The sequence below is a fragment of the Bombyx mori genome, chromosome 8, assembly GCF_030269925.1.
Source record: "Bombyx mori chromosome 8, ASM3026992v2".
NCBI lineage: Eukaryota > Metazoa > Arthropoda > Insecta > Lepidoptera > Bombycidae > Bombyx > Bombyx mori.
In genome coordinates, this window is record NC_085114.1 from 3,961,021 (window position 1) to 3,972,691 (window position 11,671).

The 11,671-nt window shown below is 39.3% G+C and overlaps 1 long non-coding RNA gene across 1 annotated transcript; it reads right to left on the reverse strand.

The window, feature by feature from the left end:
- Positions 1 to 5,687: 5,687 nt before the first annotated feature.
- Positions 5,688 to 6,420, reverse strand: LOC134199237 (uncharacterized). The gene is made up of 2 exons (XR_009973626.1): positions 6,273 to 6,420; positions 5,688 to 6,106 (listed from the first exon to the last, which is right to left on the reverse strand). It is a non-coding gene; the product is annotated as an uncharacterized LOC134199237 (long non-coding RNA).
- Positions 6,421 to 11,671: the final 5,251 nt, after the last annotated feature.

The window sequence follows — 11,671 nt, forward strand, 5'->3', positions numbered from 1 at the left end:
GAAACAATTGCTCTTGAGTTGTTAGGTCTCCTTCGGAGGCGCTCGGGCAGTTGTTAGCAAATCCCACCCCTCTTGGCTGAGCCTTTGCTCGCCCACCTGTCCTGGTGAAACTGGAAAGGCCTTCGGGCCACCAGTAAACTTTCAATCATAAAAAAAAAAAAAAAAAAAAAAAAAAAAATCGCCGGTCGCCGGTGTGCGTGGCTTGTTAGGTACATTTCTATGCGCTTGTTTTAGTCGCTAGACGCTTCGCCGTTCGCACCGCGCGAATATTCGCATCGGCGAATGTCCCGTGGCCAGGCTGTTACTGCTTCACGGCGGAAATAGGCGGGGTGGTGGTACCTACCCGTGCGGACTCCCAAGAGGTCCTACCACCAGTGATTACGCAAATTATAATTTTGCGGGTTTGATTTTTATTACACGTTGTTATTCCTTCGCCGTGGAAGTCAATCGTGAACATTTGTTGAGTACGTATTTCATTAGAAAAATTGGTACCCGCCTGCCTGGGAGTCGAACACCGGTGCATCGCTTCATACGAATGCAACGAACGTCTTATCCTTTAGGCCACGACGACTTGTGGGGGACCAGTTGGACCGACGACCTGGTGAAAATCGCTGGATCGCGTTGGATGCAGGTGGCAACGGACCGACCGCACTGGACATCAGTTGGACAGTAGACAGGAGACAGGCTGAGATGATGATGATGATGATGACCTGGCTCCTTATTTTATTCCCACAGAGCGCGGACTGAAATCAAACATCATGGACACTCTTTATGCCGACGCCACCTAGTGTATTGAAGCAATAAGAAGAAAGATATTAATGTAGTTCGATAGATAAGGTTCCGATCATAACCTTTTTTTTTCAGTAGAGGGCGAAAACTCATAACAAGTGATCACGCCTGGGGAGCATTTGGGGTATGTGGGACTTAACAGTCTGCAGCCGTTGGGAGCAAACTGCGGGCCCAAGGATACTTTAGGGCCCTACCCACCAAACGACTCCCCTTGCTCTTTCTGACCCAACGATCAATTTTTTTTTATTGCCTACATGTGGACGAACTCACAGCCCACCTGGTGTTAAGTGGTTACTGGAACCCATAGACATCTACAACGTAAATGCGCCACACACCTTGAGATATAAGTTCTAAGTTTCCGCCCGGGGTCAGAACCGGAGCAGAGTAGGTGGGTTCCCGCGGTCAACACTACAACCAGATTCAAGGCGATACCCCTAGAACACCCGACAGACGGATCGTCGAGGCGAACTTCGTCAACAACGACGCCGGTCTCAACGATAACCGCCCGGTCAGAAGTCACAACCCTGGCTTATCACGGCGATTTTTCATCAAGGTTGGGTATAGAAAAAGCTATATGTCAATTCTAATATTTACCCTAGCTAATAGCTATTCTAATAGTACGCATGGAAAGCATCTTTACGCAAATAATAACGTTGCGTAGTACATCTCCAGACTGTTGGGAACTTTGCGCATTATTCATCCCTAAGGCTCGATCTAAAGAGAAATAAATAAATTTACTTTAAACATTTCTCAAGTTAATCCTGTATTTAAAGAACTAGAAAAACACTAGAAAATTTACATGAATGTGAACTTTCTACGAGCGCATTGGAAATGGCGATAGTTGGAGTGAAAGCATTAACTTACTTTTTAATAATAGGCTATGTCATCATCACCACCATTAATATCAAATAGCACCTACACATATCAAAAATACTTGCTGAAGAAAAATCAATGTGATACTAAAAGTAAAACATCTCAAATTGCTTATGGATACAAAGTATCACAAAGATTCATTTTATGGTTGTTATTACGACCTGGGTATAAGGTACTCTCACCCGACCTATTTAATTTTATGAATGTATGATATGACCTACCAAATACTTATTAGGTACATTTTACCGATTGTAATGAAAAAGAAACTTCATATAAGGATGATGTTTCATTCTGTAATTTTTTTTTTTTTTTTATTGCTTAGATGTGTGGGCGACCTCACAGCCCACCTGATGTTAAGTGGTTACTGGAGCCCATAGACATCTACAACCTAAATGCGCCACACACCTTGAGATATAGTTCTAAGGTCTCAGTATAGTCACAACGGCTGTCCCACCCTTCAAACCGAAACGCATTACTGCTTCACGGCAGAGATAGGCGGGGCGGTGGTACCTACCCGTGCGGACTCACAAGAGGTCCTACCACCAGTAAGTGTTATTTAAACCTTAAACCTTTTTAAACCTTTGTTTATACATATACCGTCTAATATGTTCTTTAGAGCTGGATCCGTGACATAATCATTTATTTTATACTAGAGGTCCAGTAGTAGTCGAAATTCGACTATAATTAATTGAGATTGTAAGTTTGTACAGTATTATGATTGTATTTTATACTTCTATAATCACAAATTTCGCTAAGGCTACACTATAAAAAAATATTAATAAAGACAAACAATATTTAATCTATTCTCAATTTGACCATAAATAGTATGCATGCGTGTGTGCGTCAAATACATGGTATGTAGTGTGTGTAATGTTTTCTTTATTGATTTAATGTATCTTTTATGCATTATTTTCAAAAAATATTAGCATTGTGCACTTCTTCTCTATATTCTCTATAAGTGTGGAAAATTTCATACTCCTCCATCCGCGCAATTTTCGTAAAAAGGGATACAAAGTTTTTGCTTCACGTATTAATATATAGATTGTACAAAACAACAAAATACGCAAATAGACTAGGTGTAAAAATCGTATTTTTTAATTAAATTTATTTGTGTCTATTTTGTCAAAAGGAAACCGCTTTTTGCTGCTATAAAATATTTATTATACCTATACAAAAAAAAGTAGAAATAGAAGCCCAAGCAAACTTGTCGTACATAACAGATGATCCCATCCCAATTTGAGATGATCCCATCACTTCATTTTTACCATCGCACCACCCGCCACCGGAGTAGAGTTCATCAGTGGATTTCCAGAGGTATTTTTTGCCACGTTCCATCTGGTTTTAGAATCAACGATGTCTCCCGCGCGCTATGACATGTCCTTTTTTTATTGCTTAGACGGATGTCACAGCCACCTGATGTTAAGTGATTACTGGAGCCCATAGACATCTAAAACGTAAATGCGCCACCCACCTTGTGATATAAGTTCTAAGTTCAGTATAGTTACAAGTTCTTCTTCAAACGAAGCTTGTGGAGAGTACTTAACGACAGGCGGCAGCTTGGCTCTGCCCCTAGCATTGCTGAAGTCCATGGGCGACGGTAATCACTAACCATCAAGTATGTGCGTATACCTACAAGAATAATAAAAAAAAAGATCGGTTCTTCAAACCAAATTAAATTCAAAGGACAATGACATTTAGCGAATCTGTCACTAGTATAATCTATCTCTGTGATTTCTATAAAAAGAAAAAATACATTCATGGCAGTATAAGGTAAACACAGAAAAAAAGAATATTCAAAAATTTAAAGCTGACAGGCGGTCGACGTTGACTGATGATGGCGAGTTAAGCTTCAATTGTCGATCAAAATGATTTAATCAACCGCGGATTTTATACAAAGTTCAAAAATTTATTTAAGCTTTCTAAAAATGATTGAGTAATAGATAAATGTGTGGCGTCTAAATCCCACTTTATATGGAAAACACGTTTTAACATTTTTTCACCCTACAAAGGTTTTGCAAACTTCTGTTCGAGTAAGTATCATGTCGTTTCGGATCTTTTCGATCGACTCTCGGTCCTTTCAGGCATTCTAAGCACCGGTTACAGGTGGAACTGGTCGAAAGCGACGAAAACTCGGCTTGCAACATAACTCACTGACACAACTCATTGAGATTCTCGCCGAATATTTCCAGTGGTTCACGATCCGGTTGTAGATTCAGTGAAGCACTGCTATTGCTAGAGCAGATAATAGCAAATTCTCTCAGGCTGAGCCCCGTGAACTCACCTAACTGTTAACTGAAGCCAAAATAGCCCGTTGATGCTATCGGCAGTTAGGTAAGATTATATTGTAATAATAATAAAAACTATTATACATAACTGTCACATTTAGGAATTGTTCGAGATGTTACCGGCATCTCGTTTTTACCATCGCACCGCCCGCCACCGGAGTAGAGTTCATCCGTACTACCTGGAGCCACTGCGGTCATCCACAGTGCGTTTCCAGAGGTCTTTTTGTCACGTACCATCCGGCTATGGAATGAGCTCCCCTCCACGGTGTCTCCCGAGCGCTATGACATGTCCTTCTTCAAACAAGGCTTGTGGAGAGTATTAAGCGGTAGGCAGCGGCTTGGCTCTGCCCCTGGCATGCTGAAGTCCATTGCATGGGCAACGGTAACCACTCACCATGAGGTGGGCCGCATGCTCGTCTGCGTACAAGGGTGTTAAAAAAAAAAAAAATATTAGTGAATGCAATTTGTACATCTTGTTTTTTAAATGCAAATAGATAGGTTCATTATCTAGACAATTTTCGTGAGAGTACGTAATACTTTGTTTTATATGTGTATCATTTTCATTCTCCTGCCATTCTCCCAGTCACCTGGGGTCGGCGCAACATGTTTTCTCCTTCCATACTCCTCTATCATGTACCATCTCTTCGCTCACTCCCCTCTTACACATATAATCTTTCACGCAATCCATCCATTTCTTCTTAAGTCGACCTCTTCCTTTATATCCTTCCATATTCATAGTTAACATTCTCTTACCAACCTCATTTTCATTTCGTCTCTTCAGATGTCCATACCATCCCAAACGCGCACTTCTCAGCTTCTCTGTCACAGGTCTCTGCCACTTTTAAACTTCCCCTAACATATTCATTCCGTATTCTATCCATTCTCGTTACTCCACACATCCATCGCAAAATTCGCATCTCTGCTGCATTTTATATGTATATTGGATGAAAATATGTAAAGACAACGAAATTAAGATATTAATAACATGGCGTTTATAGAACAGAAAATCCTTAGCGACTACTCGCTAAGGATTTTCTGTTATACTATTACTATTTACTATCTAAATCAATACTATTTTCAATCTTCTTTCTACAAAAAAGATGGAAAATAGTATTTTTTTATTTCTTATTGCTTAGATGAGTGGACGAGCTCATGGCCCACCTGATGTTATGTGGTTACCGGAGCCCATAGCACAACGTAAATGCCGTTACCCATCAAGAGACATAAATTCTAAGATCTCAGTTTTTGCCCCACCCTTCAAATCGAAACGCATTACTGCTTCTCGGCAGAAATAGGTAGAGTGGTGGTACCCAACCCTCGGACTCACGAGACATCCTGCCACCAGTAAAAAAGTTTTTGTGATTGGTGCTTAAAAAAATCCATAGCGCATAAACAACTCGCGGTGAGTTCCGCTTCACTTCTTAAAACATAAAGTCCAGATGCAAAACACTTGTGGGTTTTAGCACATCCGACTATGAATAAGTATGTATATAGTCTGATATATGATGTATTAGTGTTTTTATTTATTATTGTTACTATTATTGTTATTGTGTTCTGTACAAATAAGTAAATTGATTAGATTGTACTTTTCTACCCACCTATGTAAAGCTCACCCTCTTTAAGAACGGTTAGCTGGTAGATAACTCAATTGTTGAGTTAAGCTCGCCATTTTATAACTTTTCGCAATTATTATATTGTATTAACTGCTTGTACAATAAAGAATTATAAAAAAAAAAAAAATTATTTGCGAATATTTTTTTTATTAAACGTAGTGTCTGTCAAAGTGTAAGTGACGACAATTCCCCGTAAAAACATATTATTATACAAGGTGTCTTAGAATCGCTTCCTAAAATAGGATGAACGAAAATATAATTCTTATCACGATATCTCTAAAAAGTATTTTCAGAATATTTTCAATTTCTTCATTTTTCTTCAATAACTATTGTTATTCTTCATTATTATTTTCTAATGTGTTCTACACTACATGCTATGTATCTTAAAGTTAAGAAATTTAGTCTCGTATGCTGCGTACATTGCTGTTTCGTGAAATTTCATGTCAATTAATAGCAATACAAAGTAATGTAATGCAAACCATGAGTTTAAATCTGGAGGCATCATTGATTATGATAATTTTGACCACTGAGCGAACACTGGTGAACCTAAAAAAAAGTCTTTCTATTTTAATAGAAAACAGTGAGGTATTAAATAGTTTATTCCGCTTTCGTGAACGGTCTATATACAAAGTATGAAATTAATTACCAGAGACAGAAACTACGGCACAAAGATCAACAAAACGAACCTAAAAACACAAAACATTGCTCTCACCTCAAAATCAATTTTACTACAAAGGAATTATCAGACCTATCTTTATTCCCGTGAGAAGGCACATATTGGTTACGCCCCGTACAAATAGACCCGGGATTAACCGGACCGAACTCTTGGCACCCAATTAACTGACAACCTCTGCTCTTATTAATACCCTGACAGAACTGATTAAGCCCTGAAACTTGGTCTTTTGGGACATTAAAACCTTGAATGGGCTCAGTAGAGTTTAATTACTATTTGTGGCTATTACCTGCATATTAGGATCGAAATTAATTTTCTGATAGGATAATTCCCGGCTGATTAATATGATGATAATTATATTGAACGATAAATGTGGACTATTTAAACAATTTCGATGCCATCTGAAAATGTTAAAAGAATAATAATCTAAGTGTTGTCTGCGGTACTTAAAATTAACAATGAATGAAACTGCATATTACAAACCATCTTACTTCTGGAAGTCGTTAGAAATTCCGAAGTCCCAATAGAATTGGCTTCACGGCTTTGCCATCTTTCAAAAGGTAACTCGTTATTACCGCGCTTGCTTGTTTTCGGCAGAAATAAACATGATGGTACAGCAACATCTCAATCCAGCTTGCACAAGTAACCAGTAGGCGATTATAATATAAATTAGGGGCTAGGAAAGGAAGGTATTTTCGGAAGTGCTTAGTGTAGGCTAAATATCGTTAAGCTCGCAGTATTTTGCTATCCGTCAGATAGATAATAGTAAAGGTAATGCTAACGGTATGACTTAAAATAGTAGTAGTTGGAGCAGTCTATATTAAAAGATTATTATCGAAAAACTTATCGGATCATCTGGCCATGTAAGATATAATCATCATTAACTTTTTTTTTCTTTTTATTGCTTAGGTCGGTGGACGAGCTCACAGCCCACCTGGTGTAAAGTGGCTACTGGAGCCCATGGACATCTACAACGTAAATGCGCCACCCACCTTGAGATATAAGTTCTAAGATCTCATTATAGTTACAATTATAGTTACAATAGTGGAAAACAATTATAGTGGGAAAGGCAATATACGTTCGAAACTAAATAAGAAAGTAGTTTTTCGGTTTGATACAACGGTTGTTCGTTATTTTTTTCAATGAACATGTCGTCCTATATCGTTTTCAACATCTCTGGCGCTTCGCCAACTGCAGTGTTGTTATGTCGTAGCCATTTCACTGAAATAGTTATGCGTATTCCCTTTTAGCTGCTGCAGTTTTATATCGCTAGCCGAATTTTTTTTTTCTTTTTTTTATTGCTTAGATGGATGGACGAGCTCACAGCCCACCTGGTGTTAAGTGGTTACTGGAGCCCATAGACATCTACAACATAAATGCGCCACCCACCTTGAGATATAAGTTCTAACATCTCAGTATAGTTACAACGGCTGCCCTACCGTTCAGACCGAAACGCATTACTGCTTCACGGCAGAAATAGGCAGGGTGGTGGTACCTACCCGCGCGGACTCACAAGAGGTCCTACTACCAGTAATAATAATATTGAATTTCGTTTCCTTAAAACGTTGTATTTGCGAGATCGTAACAAAACAGGCAATTACTTTGCGTTTCTAATACAGTAACCAAACGTAACGCCAAAATTAATCATTAATCATTATCATATTATCATTAATATGGCGGGAACGCAAGGAGCAAAATTTTAGCGGAGGACTTCTCATCTCTGGTTTTTCCAAAAAGCCTTGTCGAGAGTACTTAACGGTAGCCAGCTGCTTGGCTATGCCCCTGGCATTGCTGAAGTCCATGGGCGACGGTAGCCACTCACCATCAACGCTCGTCTGCCGACTAGGGCAATAAAAAAAAGCCCACTGAAGTCTCTGTAAATAGCCACCACTTTACTGAACTTTTATTTCATCTCGTTAAATTGCAATCGCAAGAAGTTAATTGCCATACTTAAAAAAAGAAGAAGATGAATACCTGTTTTTACTTTTAAATTGTAAAAGTATTTACACCTGACGTGACAAAGATATGCATGCACTATTATAACGAACAACCAAAATATTTGTATTTTTTCTGATTGGGCTGTTTTTATTATCTAATATATATTTTTAGAGGAGGATTTTCCATTTGATGATCTCATTTATGATTTGAAGCTGTGGCGGGTAGCCATCATACAACGCAAGATAATTGACAGATGCCTGAATCTCGCTTACGACATTTTCAAGATAAGCCTGCATATATACCTACAAGTTCCGAACAACAACATTCGGACGGTCGGTCTACCGAGCAATATCACCCGCTCGGTGGAAGATCTTCCTTTCGTCGCATATCTCCCCAAAAAGCTATTTCTTTGGCGTAAACATACACAATAACATTAGCATTTTTAATTTTATCCTTTATAACGAACATCGACAAAACTTCATGCGAAAATGACTTACTATCACAAATTATATACGACACTCGGTTGTTTGTTTTGTTGTTATAATTTAAACAACAACTTACAAAATAACACAACACAAATTGTACACTTGTTACATACATGTAAAAGTGCAAAACTGCTTATACTCATTAATGTCTATGTCGTTATAAATCTTATTTTCTGTTGACCACAAACTACAACACATTTTTGCAACTAAAATAATTATAAAAAAAATATATTTATTTTATTAATTTTCAAATTTCCATTATATGCGAGTATACGTCACCGCAACGTCACTATTAAGTTGAGTCAGTATTTTAAAAACACCCCCTGTGAGGAGCCAGTCTCGCCCGGTGATGGTCACGGGACGACTTGAGGGGGTTGAGGCTGCGCCGCACGATACCGTCACTCTAGCGCGTTGGCACCAGGAGGACCGCACGACGCGTTGGCGGCTGCGGCCTGCGATGCGGTCCGCATTGTCGTCGTCGCTGTCCGTATCGCATTCCGACCCAGCAGGCTGGTTCTATCCCAGCGGGGTCTGCCGGAACACCAGCGGTATCGCCCGGGCGGCCGCCCGTACGTGGTAGGGCTGCCGTACCGCGGAGACCGGCGTCGTTGGTCGTCAACCACCGCCACGACAACCCGTCGGTTGGGCGTCCTCGGGGTGGCGCCGCGTCTCTGGTTGTAGTGTTGACCGCGGGAACCCCCCTACTCTGACCGGGTTCTAACCCCCGACGGAGATCGGACGTCGGGCGTAAGAGTGCAGGGGAGTCGTTTAGTGCGGTAGGGCCCAAAAATTCCTTGGGCCTGCGGTCTGCTCCCAACGCCTTGGAGATCGTCAAGTCCCACGTACCCCGCGCGCCCCCTAGGCGCAGGGATCTCGTAGGGGGTTCGACCATACTATTTTTTCTCCTACCAGGCTGAAATTTCGTGGAGCACCGAGCTGGGGTCCAGGGGCGAAGCCCTGGCCGGGTGGAAAATTTTAATTTCAACCACATATAACCTTAAACATTAACTCGCAGGAACTATGTCCAGCTTGCTGTTTTATTAGGCTGTTAAAGTTGTACCTAGTTAAAAACAAAGTTACTTCAGTACAACAAGAGAACAAGAGCGATTTCTGTAACAGAACGGTTCACGGTTGTTACCTCAGGTCGTAGTTTTATTGGCAAGAAACAAAGGTATATTATCACTAAATACTAATAAAAACAATAATTATCTGTCTGAATTTATAATTAAAAAAGCCGTACTCGCCCGCTTCCCTGGGTATTTAAAATTAACATTATTATTTATTTTCATTATTATTAGGGACTCATATAAATATTAGCCTATCCGTTAAGTACATGTATTTTCTACATTCGGATGCATGGTTCAGTAGTTATAACGGAACATCCGTAAAAACCACTGTAGATTTATAAATTATTAGTATAGATTACGACGGTGCCATCTCGAACAATTGCATGGAGCATATAATATAATATTTGAAGTCGTCGTGGCCTAAAGGATAAGACGTCCGGTGTATTCGTGTGTAGCGATGCACAGGTGTTTGAATCCCGCAGGCAGGTACAAATTTTTCTAATGAAATACGTACTTAACAAATGTTCACGATTGACATCCACGGTCTTCACCGAATCTTCACATGCATGTCAATCGTGAATCAATCACGACGTTGTTCCTTCGAATAACATCGTGTAATAAAAATCAAACCCGCAAAATTATAATTTGCGTAATTACTGGACCTCTTGTTAGTCCGCACGGGTAGGTACGACCACCCTGCCTATTTCTGTCGTGAAGCAATAATGCGTTTCGGTTTGAAGGGTGGGGCAGCAGTTGTGTTCTGAGACTTTAGAACTCATATCTCAAGGTGGGTGGCGGCATTTACGTTGTAGATGTCTATGGGCTCCGGTAACCACTTAACACCAGGTGGGCTGTGAGCTCGTCCACACAACTATGCAATAAAACAAATTGATGTCTGTGTGCTTAGTGCGAGTCTTTTAACGTTCTCGATAGCGTAAAAGCTAACTCAAATTTGTATGCAGTTGGAAAAAGGCCCCTAGGGCAAACGTAGGCAAACGTTCTAACTCCATACAAGTTTGAGTTAACTTTTACGCTATCGAGAACGTTAAAAAACTCGCACTAAGCACACTGATTATTTGGAGGTTCACAAACAAATTTTCCTATATCAATTTACCAAAGTTGGCTGCGAAATTGCATGGGTAGTAATGACAGTAAAACATCAACTGAAGATTGTAAAATTTAAGGTATCCAATAAATTTAGAATCTGACCAATACCGGACCTAAAGGGAATATCAAGGAGCCAACAAACTTTTAATAACGGTTCAGTATGTTGTGAGTCTCTTTTTTTTTATGCTTAGTTGGGTGGACATCTACGACGTAGATGCGCCACCCACCTTGAGATATAAATTCTAAGTTCTCAAGTATAGTTACATGTGTCAATACTTTCGTTTCGCCTACTATTAACCGCAAAGACGTTATGCGTTTTGGTTTAAAGGATATGACAGTTACTGTACTACCTAAACTGAGTTTTCAATCAGCCTTTCACACAGTGTTGTCTCATCTAATAAAAACGATTCTAAATACAAACTAAATGATAATAATTAAATACATAATAATATTATGTCGTCATGCATAAATTAAAATAAAGAGTGAGTAAACTATAACATTAAAACGGTGACATTTGCCTAAGAACTGTGTCATGTATTTATGAACAATACTAGAAAATTTAACAAACACAGTCACACTGACCTTTTGAGTTCTTACCCAAATAGTCTATTGAAAAATCAGTAAATTCCCACCATACTACTTAAAGATTATCCTCTTTTTATTTCATACTCATGTACATTCAATTGCATTCTTTATTAAATATAATCCATTTCACTTATCGTCTAACATGGCATTTGCGTTTTCATACAAAAAATAAATTTTATATCGTATGTTTTCTTTCATAGGTCTATGTTTCTTTGCCTGTATAACTAGACATTTCAAAATTACATTGACAACTACA